Here is a 15,456-nt window from a genome sequence, read left to right as displayed (position 1 = left end):
TGGTGGTCAGCCTTCTTTATGGTCCAGCTCTCACTTCCATACATCACTACTGGAAAAACCATAGCTTGGACTATTTGGACCTTTTTCGGCAAGGTGATGTCTCTGCATTTTAAGATGCTGTCTAGGTTTGTTGTCGCTTTCCTCCCAAGAAGCAAGTGTCTTTGAATTTCGTGGCTGCTGTCACCATCTGCAGTGATCATGGACCCAAAGAAAGTAAAAGCAGTCACTGCCTCCATATCTTCCCCTTCTATTTGCCAGGAGGTGATGGGACCAGTGACCATGACCCTAGTTTTTTTTGATGTTGAGGTTCAGACCATTTTTTGCCCTCTCCTCTTTCACCCTCATTAAGAGGTTCTTTAATTCCTCCTCACTTTCTGCCACCAGAGAGGTATCATCTGCATATCGGAGGTTGTTGATATTTCTTCCGGCTTGGGATTCCTGCAGTCCAGCCTTCCACATGATGTATTCTGCATATAAGCTAAATAAGCATGGGGACAATATACAGCCTTGTACTCCTTTCCCAATTTTGAACCAATCAGTTGTTCCATATCCAGTTCTAACTGTTGCTTCCAGCCCCACGTATAGATTTCTTATGAGAGAGATAAAGTGGTCAGGCACTCCCATTTCTTTAAGGACTTGCCATAGTTTGCTGTGGTCCACATAGTCAAAGGCTTTTGCGCAGTCAATGAAACAGAAGTAGATATTTTTCTGGAACTCTCTGGCTTTCTCCATAATCCAATGCATGTTAGCAATTTGGTCTGTAGTTCCTCTGCCCCTTCAAAATCCAGCTTGTACTTCTGGGAGTTCTTGGTCCACATACTGCTGAAGCCTACCTTGTCTTCTGCTTCTGTTAGGTCCCTACCAGTTTTGTCCTTTATCATGTCCATCTTTGAACAACATGTTCCTTTAAGAGCTCTAATTTTCTTGAACAGATTTCTGGTTTTTCCCTTTCTATTATTTTGCTTTATTTCTTTGCAGTGTACATTTAAGAAGGCTCTCTTGTCTCTCCTTGCTATTCTTTGGAAGTCTGCATTCAATTTTCTGTAACGTTCCCTATCTCCCCTGCATTTTGTTTCCCTTCCCTTCTCTGCTATTTGTAAGGCCTCATTGGACAGCCACTTTGCTTTCTTGCATTTCCTTTTTCTTGGGATGTTTTTTGTTGCTGCCTCCTGTACAATGTTACGAGCTTCCATCCATAGTTCTTCAGGCACTCTGTCCACCAAATCTAGTTCCTTAAATCTGTTCTTCACTTCCACTGTGTATTCATAAGGGATTTGGTTTAGATCATACCTGACTAGCCCAGTGGTTTTTCCTACTTTCTTCACTTTAAGCTTCAGATTTGCTCTAAGAAGCTGATGATCAGAGCACAATCAGCTCCAGGTCTTGTTTTTGCTGACTGCATAGAGCTTCTCCATCTTTGGCTACAGAGAATATTACCAATCTAATTTCGGTATTGCCCATCTGATGACGTCCATGTGTTGTTGGAAAAGAGTATTTGTGATGACCAGCTTGTTCTCTTGACAAAACTCTATTAGCTTTTGCCCTGCTTTGTTTTGAACTCCAAGGCCAAACCTACCCGTTGTTCCTTTTATCTCTTGATTCCCTACTTTAACATTCCAGTGCCCTATAATGAGAAGAACATCTTTCTTTGGTGTCAGTTCTAGAAGGTGTTGTAAGTCTTCATAGAATTGGTCAATTTCAACCTCTTCAGCATGGGTGGGTGGTGCATAAACGTGGATTACTTTGATGTTGAAAGGTCTGCCTTGGATTCGTATTGAAATCATTCTATCATTTTTGAGACTGTATCCCAGTATATCCTTTCACACTCCTTTGTTTACTATGAGGGCTACTCCATTTCTTCTATGGGATTCTTGCCCATAATAGTAGATATGATAATTGTCTGAACTGATTTCATCCATTCCTGTCCATTTTAGTTCACTGATGCCCAGGATGTCAATGTTTATTCCTGCCATCTCCTGTTTGACCAGATCTAGCTTACTAAGGCTCAATACTTTGGCCATCTGATGAGAAGAGAAGACTCCCTGGAAAAGATCCTGGTGTTGGGAAAGTGTGAAGGCAAGAGAAGAAGGGGATGACAGAGGACGAGATGGTTGGACAGTGTCATCGAAGCTGCCAACATGAATTTGACCCAACTCTGTGAGGCAGTGGAAGACAGGAGGGCCTGGCATGCACTGGTTCATGGGGTCACAAAGAGTTAGACACGACGTAACGACTAAACAACAAACAATAACAAAAGCTTACTAAGTTTCATAGATTTCACATTCCAGGTTCCTATGCAGTATTTTTCTTTGCAGCATCAGACTTTCATTTCATTTCCAGGCGCGTCCGCAGCTGAGTGTCTTTTGACTCAACCACTTCATTAGCTCTGGAGCTATTTGTCCTCAGTAGCATGTTGGATGGCTTCTGACCTGAGGGGCTCTTCTTCCAGTGTCATATCTTTTAGCCTTTTGTTTCTGTTTATGAAAGTATCTTGGCAAAGATACTGGAGCAGCTTGCCAATTCCTGGTCCAGGTGGCTCGCGTTTAGTCAGAACTCTCCACTATGACCTGCCCATCTTGGGTGTCCCTGCATGGCATACCCCATGGCTTCTCTGAATTACTCAAGCCCCTTTGCTACGACAAGGCAGCAATCCGTGAAGGGGCAGCTTTGTATTACACCATTTGTAATGGGAAAGGGGTCAGAGAATATGCCATCATCAATGATGCAAGCTTGTACACCATCATGGAAATTCTCAAGTGATATACATGAATTTTTTGGCACATCCAAATTTCTTGATGATTTTCATACAGACCATCTGCATGCTTTGTTAACAGCTTTAGTCATGCTGCTTTTGACACTTTCCCCGTACTGTATTTGTTGAATGGTAAAAATCAGGAACAAGAAGGTGATGGAGTAGTGGGGTGATTAGGAAGGCAGTTGGGCACACATGGGGGTTATAGGGCAGGTGATGGGGCTGGTGCGGGGGTCATCATGCCTGTGATGTGGGTGATTGGGCAGGTGATTGGGGGCAATTGAGCAGGCACCAGCTTTTTGCAAGCATTGTGTTTTTATTTTATTTTATCCCTGCTAGCTGGCATAGGGCTGTGTTAGCAGGAATTTTTTAAAAAACTGATGGGGCATACACACATTTGAAGTTGATTACAATGAATCAATTCCACATGCATCTCAAAATAAATGGACACCTGCCAGAGTAGCAGAAAAGCATGCTCCCTTGGCACAGTAGTTGCGCGTGCACATGCCTTTTGTGTATGCTAAAAATTAAATCCAGGTTGTTTTCAGCAGAACCCAGATTTTGTTGTCAGTTAGATCAAACCCTTAGTTTCTCAACAATCAGCAGATTCTTGGATCTCCTCAGCCTTCCTGATGAGCTGTGAGTTCTGTATCTCTTGTAATTTAAACAGCCACTCACAATGGATTTTCTTGAAGCCAGCTTTTATTGACAAGTGATTTCTTGAGTTCATAAATCAATTTATGTAACTGATATTTTTGTTAAAGAAGTTGCTCAAGAAACTTCCTCATTCATCATTCTCATGAAACCAGTCCTGATGGATATGCTTCTTAAGTCTGAGAACTTCCATGGTAGTGGAATGTCCAGCAGTGTGGAGAGTTTTCCATTTCATCAATGCTTCTGCTTCCAACTTCCACCAAATATGCTATTTTTATTAACCTTTCAAACACAGAAGCCATGTAAAGTCCAATTAGAATGTCCTAGGATGCAAACTAAACCAAGAAAATTCACCAATCATATGTGGCTAAATAAAGCTGATATAATAACTCAGAAAATAATATTGGAAATCACATTCTAATATGTATTCAGACCAATGAAGTATGTCCTTGAGAAGGAACTAGAACAGAACTTTTGACTTTCTATACCAAACAAATTACAAAGTTACACAGGAACAAAATATAGAAACAATGCTGAACGCCTTAAACATTCCACATAATCTGTATTTCATAATGTGATCTTGAGGATACTGCTAAAACAATTTGGAATATCAACTTCCAAGAAAACCAAACCACTTCAATTTAAATGTCACACAGAACAAGATAAAGCTGATGAGCTGAGAATCAAAATATCCACAAAAAACATCGTTGATATCAGTGTGGATTTGATTTAAATCAAATCAATTTAAACCATGATTTAAATTTTAAAATGAGTTTTTGACAATTAAAATTTTTTAAATGATTTTTAAAATGTAAATTGTTTTTTTTAATCATTGGTTTTTATTCACCCTGCTTGGTATCCATTTGGACAATAAACTGAATTGTGTAAACTGAGTTACAGCATCAAGTTTGGTCCAAGGTAGTCACAATGGACTAAAAATGGACTGGACTACTGCACTTCCAATAAAACTATATATCAATATATATTTTGGTTAGGATTGCCACATTTAAAAAAAAGCTCTGGGATTCTGTATCTGTGTGATTGTGTGGAAGAGGAATTTTTAGCAGGCAGTAGCTTGCATAACAACTATTATAAGTACCGGAGCTCTGCCATCTTTCATATGTGACTGTTTATTCTGAGATGTGACAGTCGTCTTGAAAGGCCGTGTTGGGAAACTAATCTTGGTTATTTCATTTTTTATAATGTGTTCTTTGTACATTTCCCAGAGGGAAGCCCTCTTAGTTTGTTGTAGCAGAATACAAAAAAAAAGTGGTCGCTTTATTTTGAGGCTTGACTTTTAAAGCAGCCTGTTCTGGGGGGGGGGGATTATGCCCTTGACTCGAAGCCAAATGGCAGAAATGGGTGAAGTGAAAGACCCCCAGGTTGACCAAGGTTCTGAGGATGAATTTGGCTCAGTGCAGGGTGACAGCACAGGAGAGCAGAACTCAGAACTCAGAAAAATGCTCCTAGCGCAACAGCATGAACTGAGGATGAGGGAAGTAGACTTAAGAGAAAGATCTGAAATCAGTCAGGCAGAGGCAGATGCCAAGAAAAGGGGAATGGCCATGAGGATGAAAGAGATGGAACTGGAACACAGAATGAGAATGGCACAATTAAAATTAACATTCCTAAATAAGAAAAATAACAATTTATCAGTTGAAGAAATTTCGGAAAGAGAAAAGTATGAGGCTCAGGTCAGACAAAGTGAGCAAGATTTTGAAAAATATAATCAGCAAAAAGACATTAAGTTAAAAGAAATCAGAGATAAGACTGAAGAAAAAGTAAAAGAGATAAAAGCTAGGGCTGAGGAAGAAAGTTTACAGATCAGGGCTGAGTTTGAGGCTAAGCAAAAGGAGCTAGAAAAGAAACCGAAATCTGTGGCAGAAGCAGCCGAGATCGCAGATTTTATTTCCCAAATAAGAAAGCCCTTGGGTGAGGGGAAATCTGTAGGTAAACCCAAAGAAACCTACAGCAAGTACTCTCAGGGACCAGGGAAAAGCCAGCAAGGGGGAGGGGCCCATGGTGAAGGGAAGCCCTCAGACGTGAAACCAAGACCTCAGATTTTGGAGGGAAAACCAAAACAGGATGAGAAAGACTCAAAATATAGCAGAAAATGTTATTTCTGTCAGGGAAAGGGCCATCTAATCTCAGGGTGTGAGAAATGGAAGCAGATAAAGGGAAATGTGCCTCATGATTCGAGTGGAACCAAGCCAAAAGCTGTGTTCTGTGTCCAGAAAGAGCAAAGCTCCTTGTCACTGAGGGAGCCTGTTGCCATGGCTACTCAATCTGGAACAGCTACATCTGCTGATCAGGCTGAGGAAAATGGTCCTCTTGTAGAGGTCAGGCGCTGCCTGCTGGTGAGAACAGATTCTCAGTTGTTTGAGACAGCAGGGGTGGACGTAGGAATACTTGACCGTCAGTATCGGGGGCTGCGGGACACTTGTTCTCAGGTGACCCTGTGCCATCCAGATATTATTCCTAGGGAGTATGTAATCCCAAATGAGAGCATGAAGGTGGCAGGGATTGAGGGGCAGGTGATCTCTCTGCCAGTCGCGGAGGTACCTGTCAACTTTCAAGGCTGGAGGGGAGTTTGGCGGCTAGCAATTTCATCGACTCTGCCAGCAGCCGTGCTCGTGGGAAATGACCTGGCTGAACATGTGAAACGGGTGCTAGTGATTACACGTTCACAAGCCACCACGGGGACAGTTCAGGGGGGTAATGATGAGCCAGAGACGGAAGCAGGTGGGGGGAGTTCAAAAGCTGTGGTGGAAACCTTAACCACAGACAGCAGATTTGGACAAGAGCAAAAGGCAGACGCCACTCTCCAAAAGTGTTTTGAACAGGTGACTGACGCCCAGCTAACACCTGAAACCCCAGTGAGATTTCTGGAGGAAAAGGGGATTTTATATAGAGAGACCCTGAGGAATATCTCAAAAGGGGGAGATGGGATCCGAAGTCAGCTAGTGGTACCTGAAAAGTATCGCCCCATGATCTTACAAAGGGGGCATTCTGACATGTTTGCTGCACACTTAGGGGTGAACAAAACACAGCAGAGAATCACACAGAATTTTTACTGGCCTGACATAGGGAAGCAGATCAGGGAGTTCTGTAAACAATGTGATGTGTGTCAAAGGCAGGGGAATAGCCGTGACAGAACCAAAGCAAAGTTGTGCCCTTTGCCTGTGATTGACACTCCGTTCAAATGCATAGGGGTGGATATTGTGGGACCTTTGCCCAAGGCCACAAAGAGGGGGAACAGGTTCATTCTCACCATTGTGGACCATGCCACGAGGTACCCTGAAGCCATACCCTTGACTAACATTGAAACTAACACAGTGGCAGATGCCTTGGTGGGGTATATGTCCAGGATGGGATTTGCCTCAGAAATAATCACAGATTTGGGCGCATCGTTCACATCAAAGCTCATGAAACGCTTATGGCAAATCTGTGGAATTAAGCACAAGGAAACCACTGCCTATCATCCTGAAAGTAATGGGTTAACTGAGAAGTTCAATGGGACTCTAATGCGCATGATTAGGGCTTACTTGGCAGAGAATCCAAACAATTGGGACCAGAAGCTGCAATCCCTTTTGTTTGCTTATCGATCAGTGCCACAAGCCAGTACCGGGTTCAGTCCATTTGAACTTTTATTTGGGAGAAGGGTGAAAGGGCCCCTTGATTTAATCAAGCAAGATTGGGAGCAGATCACCCAGGATGACCCACAAGACGTTGTAACATATATAGACTCTTTAAGGCATGACCTAAAGAGAAACCTAGAGCTAGCAGCAGGGACCCTGCAAGCTCAAAAGGTCAGAAAGAAAGCTTGGGATGACCAGGAAGGCAGGGAGAGGCACTTTAATCCAGGGGAGGAAGTGCTTTGGCCTAGGCCCTGCAAAGAGAACAAACTGCAGCTGGGTAGCCCAGAAATAAAATACTTGGGTCACATAGTAGGGGGAGGAGTGATCAAACCCCTAGAGGCCAAGATAGAAGCAGTTCGTGATTGGCCCAGACCCAACACCAAGAAAAAAGTCAAATCATTTCTTGGGTTGGTGGGCTACTACAGAAAGTTCATCCCGAGGTTTAGCGAGATTGCGGCTCCGCTGACCGATCTGACAAGGAAGAAGGCTGATGACCACATCCCGTGGACCAGCGACTGTGAGGCGGCGTTCCAGAGGTTGAAGGAGGCGTTAATCAATTATCCAGTGCTGCGGGCTCCAGACTTCGACCGGGAGTTCATCATCTACACCGATGCGTCTAACAGCGGGGTAGGAGCAGTTCTGTGCCAGGAGGATGAGAATGGTGACCAGCATCCAGTGTCCTACCTGAGTAGGAAACTTCAAAAAGGTGAGAGACATTTGGCAACCGTGGAGAAGGAGTGTTTGGCCATAGTCTACGCGATCCAGAAGGCCAAGCCTTACATCTGGGGAAGACATTTTGTTCTGTGCACTGACCATTCACCACTGCAATGGTTAAAGACAATGAAAACCCACAATAGCAAACTTATGAGGTGGGCTTTAAACCTACAGGACTATGACTTTGAAGTGAAGGTGGTCAGAGGGTCAGTGAACTGTGTTGCTGACGCCTTGTCAAGAAGACCTGAAGATTGAAGACGGCGAAAGAACATGGACTATGTATATATATTGATGACAAAAAGTTAAATGTACCTGTTTTTTGAACTTGGTTTGTATGAATAAAGGTAAATTGATGTAATGTATATGGTAAATGTTTAAATGCCTAATTGCTATGGTTAACTTAGAATGTAAGTATAAGTAAGTATGATATGGTATGTATAACTGTTGTTGTGTGTTTTAACCAGGTTGTTTTTTTGGGAAAAAGCACCTTAGCTTTCCCCCTACAAAACAACTTATAAAGAGGGGAGGTGTTACATACAGCACTGATGTTACCTGTCTGTCATGGGTTTGGAGGGAAAGTTCCATCCTATGGGGAGTGGAAGGCGGGACATCAGGAGGAGGGGCTGTACTGTATATATATGTGGAGCGTGTGTGGTGAAGTTCAGAAGACGCTGGGATGTGAAGAAGCAGCAGCTGGGAAGAAGAAGCTGGTGTGGGAGTCTGTGTGTCAGACAGGGTACTACTGTGTGTCAGTCAGTACCAACCTGATAGGTTCAGGTGTCTGTATGGTTAGCCAGAACTGATAGGTTCAGGGTCTGTGCTTCAAGTTAAGTGTTCTGTGTGAACTAAACTGTGTGCATGTATGAATGAGACTAAGCCACGTTACTATATCTTATTCACCTGATCGTTTTATTTTCCCTGTGTGGTGTTTTAAATAAACCTTATTCTTTTATTTGTTGAAAATCCATCCCTGGTCTGTGTGACTTCTTATAGGGAATGGTTGGTGGCAGCTTAGTTAACGTGTGGCAGATCCCAGTAGGTCTGGGTTTGTCACAGTGACCACCCTGGATGAAGGAGAAACGATGGTGATTCCGCTTAAGTGAAAACTGAGATAAATGTGCTGTGTTTTGCCCATCTTACAGGGAGACTTATTTCCAACCTTCATCTCTATTTATATTAGTATGAACTATTTGTGGATAGAGCAAGCTTGATGATGTAAAGACAGTTGTTTTTAAACCGTTATTATGTCAAGAAACAAGCATTTGGCAAATTAAATATTTCTGTAAACAAAGATTTATCAACAAATCCCACTATGCAGTGCCTTCATGAGCAGTACCATCTGAGGAATTGATGTGGAAAATATCTGGCAAAAAAGATGGCCCTGTAAGAGATTGTGTACAAACAGATGATGTTCTGTAGATGACTTTCCAGACCCCCCAAAATGCATTTTCTAAACTATCTACTGCTTCTCAGAAAAGAATTTGAGGGACTTCCTCCAGTAAGGAATTCATTCCGGATAATGTCACTTCAGAGATTCGAGTAACAAAATAGTCTGTTGCTATGGTTTGGCAGTTTTTCTTTCAGTTCATGGCAGAGCACTTTTATTGCTTTGAATGGGAGCTATCCTGGCATGGCAGGGGCAGTAAAAGAATGAAACAAGGGAAGTCTGGGTGATTTGAGGAAGGCACAAAAAGTGGTCAACACGTCAAGTGTTAGTAGGGAATGGTTTACTGGGGCAGGAGAGACCAGCAGGAAAACAAGACTTGGGAAAAAGAGTCTTAGTGCTAAAATATTTTCATCTTACTTATGAGATGCATACATTGTAGAAGAAAACTATGTTTTGGAGGACCAAAAAAGAATCTTGAGGCATGTTAAGAGAAACAAGTTTTTCTTGGCATAAGCTTGGACTGTAACTCCCATCATTCTTCAGCTTTGTTAAGGAAGGGATGATGGGAACTTGGAGCCCAACAACACTGTACCATATCATGCATTTGTTTTATTTAAAATTAAATCAAATTCATTCCTGCTTCAGCTGTCAATAGTTATGTCCCACTATTCTTTCTGTATTATCAACAGTTGAACTAATGTATTTGTACAGAACATGTCCGGCCATGACCTGACTGGCCATGGTTATCTATTTAAATACCACCTTAAATAGTGTTTAATGAATTCCAGCCTGAAATTCGTCAATATGCCTTCTTATCTAATATTCTTGTTTGTTCCTTTCACAGTAAACACCCTCTACTCAAGTTTTTTTAAAATCCCACAAACCAAACGAGACATTCTGTTACACAGACTGGAGTCCTTGTTACTTATTTGCTAAGAGAAGGCACTGTTGGTGATGCCTGATGTCCTTGGGGCTTAATTTGACTTTGTTCAATGGGACTTTTTTTGTGTGTGGAAAGACTAAACTCAAAACCTGTTTCCGCTTGAATCTATGTTCTTCAGTTTGTTTTCCTAAAAGTTCTTTATATGATTTTGAGAACATGCCTTTACGAGCTTTAGATTTGAACAACCATTCAAACTGTCTACAGAAATGTATTGCCCTCATAGCAAAGTATTTACAGATGTTCTAATGTAATGCCACTAAAGCCTAAAACATGATTTTCCAACTTTTTTTACAATCTGTTCTAGGTTGTAAATTCTTTGTGTACAAAAATTAACTGTTATTTGCCTTCTCAGTGTCTGACGTTGCTACTTTGCTATTTTAAAAATATTATGATATTAAAGATAACTCACTGTAGATATCAGAGAGCTCATAGTTATTTAGCTCATGATTGTAATACTTCAGGAACAACAGTATTATGCATATTCTACCATACTTGAGGGGGCAGGGAAATCCTCTCAAGTAGGTGGCTATGACATTTTGTCCAATCACACACCCAATACAGTATTGTTAGAGTCGAAGTGCTAACTTGGGAGGGAGTGGGACTGTGTTTTTCTTCAAAAGCAAACTATTGTGTACATTATTATTCATAACAGAAGCCTTTGTCTGAGCAAAGACATATGGATCCCCTGCCAAAATGTAATATTCATATTTATTCTGAGATGTGACAGTCGTCTTGAAAGGCCGTGTTGGGAAACTAATCTTGGTTATTTCATTTTTTATAATGTGTTCTTTGTACATTTCCCAGAGGGAAGCCCTCTTAGTTTGTTGTAGCAGAATACAAATAGTTGTGTGGCATTTTTAAAATGGACAGATTTATTATAGCCTCAACTTTTGTGGACATACAATGCACTTCTTCAGATATGCAGAATAAAGGTTTGGGATTGGAAATATATAGACTGCATTCAAATTTACCTTCACTGCATTGTCTATATTCTGCCTCCAGCTCTACGAGTCATATCTGGAAGCTCAGATGTCATTTTCATGAAGCTAAAGAAGTAGGCTGCATGGCCACAAAAGCTAGTACACTGTAATGAATCTTAGTCTTAAGGATGGCATACAAATGTGTTCCTTTCAGCCTCTGTGCATGTATCCGTTCTTGAATCTTTGAAGAGGAACAGTGCAGTGGCAAAAATCATGCTGCCACTTTACACTTGCATAAGGGAATTGTAGGTCTGGTGGCAAAGTGCTGCTTATTAATGAAATTGTATAAATTGCTGTAAGCATCTGGCCGTTATGACACCTAAAGCAGTCTAAATTGGGCTGTTTTGCCAATGTAAAGTTGTTCAATAATCTATACAGCCCTTTTAGATGTGTTAGAAGGTGTAGAGGAGGCAAGGAAATGACAAGTGTTTTCTGTCTTCTTTCTCATTCTCTTGGCTTCTTATCATGTTGGCTTTGTGTAAACTGAAGGGAATGTATAAAGTTGACTTCTCCAAATTTTCTCTGTTTAACGCTAGCTCGATTAAACACTTATGGATGTGTACAAAGTGAAAAATGGGGTTATGAGAGGTTAATGCTTTAATGCATTTAATAACTGTTTTAGCCACATGGCTGCATTTTGTCAAGTAAAGCACCAAGCTGTCCCAGAAGGAGAAAATACAGATAGGAACAAGCTAACTAATGCTTCCCCTCAAAGAGCAAAGCTGCTATGTGTTGGGCAAAACTATGCAGGCTGGTAATGAGTTGAACATATTTAGCAAAGATATAGCCAATATGGATTATTAATTATGTTGGCCAGAAAAGTTGTATAACAGACTCAAGTATGTATTTCTAAAATGTTAAAGAAAAAGTGGCTGTCCAGTCTCCCTTGCTCACACAATCCAGTTAACCTAGACTGGGAGAGGGAGCAGCTATGGCTCTCCAGATATTGTTGGAGCACAACTCCCATCAGTCTTCACAAACAGGGCCAGTGAGAAGAGATTACAGGAATAGCAGTCCAACAGTATCCCTGATTTAGCTAATCCATTTTACTTTTTTTGTAAAATCAGCAAGATGTGACAGCTCATTTAGTTTAATTTTTATTTTCTTGAAAACAAAATCTATCAGATGATTGTAAAGACAAATCTGAGATAACTACTTTTTAAATTTATATATCCCATTGTCCATCGCATGTTAAGTTATGAGGGACCCAAGTGGAGGGACAGGTGGGAAACACAATACTAGATTCTAATGGCTTAAGAGTTACTGCTGAGATATTTAGTTCATACATTATAGAAGTAATTATCTTACAAAAATAACTTACAAAGCTACTGATCTAGTAAACAACTGCCGAGGCATCGAAATCTACCATATAGTACTTCAATGGACAAAGTGAAATGTATATCTATAATGTATGCGTAATTACCAGAGTTTGGGATAATGTTCATGTTGCTTGAGGAATTCTGGGAGTTCATCCCCAAACAGTAACTTTTTCAAGATCTGAATTACTAGTTACAAACTGTTCAGTCTATATTAACATGTAGATGCATAGTCTCATTTGACCCATCTAAAAAGGTAAATGAAAAGTAACAATTATATAATAATAATAATAATAATAATAATAATAATAATAATAATAATAATAATAATAATAATAATAATAATAATAATAATAATAATAATAATTTATTGTCATTGTAAGTATATACACATACAACAAAATTCACAGACACCCAGAGACCAGACACATGCACACACATAAAATTCCCCAAACACTCCCCACCCACTAAAAGTCCCCCACTAAAAATACAAACATCTACACCGCAGGCCAAGTAACACAATATACCATGGTATATATTGCATTTTAGTAGCACTCATCTGCCTCATATCCAATCTGGTGATTTTTTTTGTGGGCCTAGTCCCAAATTAATCTCAAATCAGACAATCTGATATGGTTCATATCGTAACAACTTTTATCACACATAAATTATTTATCATACCACAAATACACTGATATTTCCATATCCTAGGGCAGGTGGAAAACAATGGTTTGATTAAAAAAAAAAAACTAGATGGACAAAGTTCACCAAGTAATTCAAAGAGAAATAGTTCTTGAAGTCCACCACCACCTAGTTTCAATGACTGATTTTGCTGATTCTTTGGCACATTTGCTTAGTTAAAAGTCAGAGTAATGTCTGATTGTGGGCACCCAGTATTGTGGGGTGGATAAAGTAATGAACCAGGACTCAAAAAACCTGGGTTCAATTCCCCAGCTCCACCCTGGAAACTCACTGGGGATTGGAACTGATAAAACCATTATTTAAATACTTCATTTACCTTGAAAACTCTATTAGGATTGCTGTAAATCAGTTCTTACTTGAAGGGGATATATGATTAGTTATGTAAAATATTGCACTGTTAAATTACTACTATGATGGTGTTCAAGGAATTGGTACAGTGGTCAACAAATTAACACTGCAGGACAGAATTTCTGGAGGTATAATTATTTAAATAAAATATTTATTCATTGAAGACTTTTTAAAATATATCATATGTAAACAAAGAAGCAATTTTTAATGGTGTCTTTTAATGATATAAGCCACCTGAGGTCCTTTTTAAGAAGAAAAACACAGCAGAACTATCTAAATAAAATAAAATAAATAAAATTGATTGCTAGTCTTTATCCTGACAAAGCTCTGTCACTTAGAGGTAGAGCTAAGCTAAAAGAAACATGTATAGAAGTTACTGTTTAAATGTAAAGAATTTGTTTATGTTCATATTGCACAACTGGTAAATAATTCTAAATCCATCAATGCCTTTATGCAAATCACAATTTATAAATATTTTGTGTTTTTAAATAGCTTACTAATGGTGCCAAGATATAATTAAAATGATAATATTAATGAAAAAGCCTAATTAAATGCATTTAATGAAAACATTAAACATTAAAGTCCATTTATTGGAGTTGTCACAATATTCAGTTATCCTTTGGACAAAAGCTGATTTGATGAGTCTGAAACCTGAAGTTTAACTCAGATTGTGACACTACAGTATCTGGTCAGGATAATTATTGGGCATTTATTTTTCTTCACCCTCTCAAGCTCTGTGCTGCCAAATCTGAAGAAGAGTCCTCCTGGATTTGAAACCTTTGCTTGCTTTTAATATTTCAGAAGTCTAATGAAGAAATGAACCACCCTTTTGTTTGAATTTTGTTGGAAGATATCATTAAGAAATTCTGTACTGTAGTTAGCAGCCAACTGCAACTGCATTGTGTGATCTTTTAAATACAGTACATATTAAAATGAATCCTATGCACTGGCATAGTTGAGAGTACACCTCCATGGGCTCAGTGGGATTATTTTCAAGTAAACTCGTAACTCCGGGAGGCAGTGGAAGATAGGAGGGCCTGGCATGCTCTGGTCCATGGGGTCACGAAGAGTCGGACACAACTAAATGACTAAACAACAACAACAACAAACATGGAAAGGATCAGTTTACTGGAATTCCTTTGGAACCTCAACCCTGTGCACTTCTGCCTCAGAGTAAGTCTCATTGAATTCAATGGGGTTTATTGCTGAGTATTAATCTATGCATCTGGAAAATGACACTTTAGCATAGCATTTGAAGAAATATTTTTAAAGTAAAACATCTGTGACATTCACTCCTCGTGCCCCTTGAGTGCTCTGTTGTCCAGACACAAAGCACTCGAAGGCAAACAATCCCCTCTTTTACACTGCTGCCACCAGGTGATCACTAAATCGCCATTACTTCTGGAAGATAAAGATTCAGGTCCACATTCAAAGTCTTTTAAATATAACTTTTGTTTATTGATTACAGAAATTGAAATTGATTCATGAATATCTTCTTTAAGTAAATTAATTATTAACAACAACCTATTTGATAATAGTACACTCGTAACTCTAAGCACACCTCAGAATTCCCCAAACTCCACACTCTAACTACTTCTCTCTCACACACTCCACTCCAACTCTCTGACTGATTCTCTCTCAGGCTCTGCCTCTTATCACCTCTCTCTCGGCTCTGCCTCTCAGCAACATGAATATGCAAAAACAATTAACATAATAAAACATGAACCATTGACAAAATAAAGGGGAACACTACAACATCCATTCTAGTTAGGATAGTTTTACCATTCAGTTATGGGAAACAGAAGAGTAAAACACAGTGGGGTCTTGACTTGAGAACTTAATCTGTATTGGAAGGCAGTTCTCAAGTCAAAAAGTCTGTAGGTCAAGTCTCCATTGACCTACGGTGCACTGAAAACCGATTAATCCCGTAACAGGCCGTTTTTGTTCCATTTTGGTTTTTTTCTGGTCTGTAAGTCAATTCTCAGGCTGCAAGTCAAACCTAAATTTTGCGGCCAGAGAAGT

This window comes from Pogona vitticeps, chromosome 4 (assembly GCF_051106095.1).
Source record: "Pogona vitticeps strain Pit_001003342236 chromosome 4, PviZW2.1, whole genome shotgun sequence".
NCBI lineage: Eukaryota > Metazoa > Chordata > Lepidosauria > Squamata > Agamidae > Pogona > Pogona vitticeps.
Note: the sequence above shows the minus strand (reverse complement) of the source record.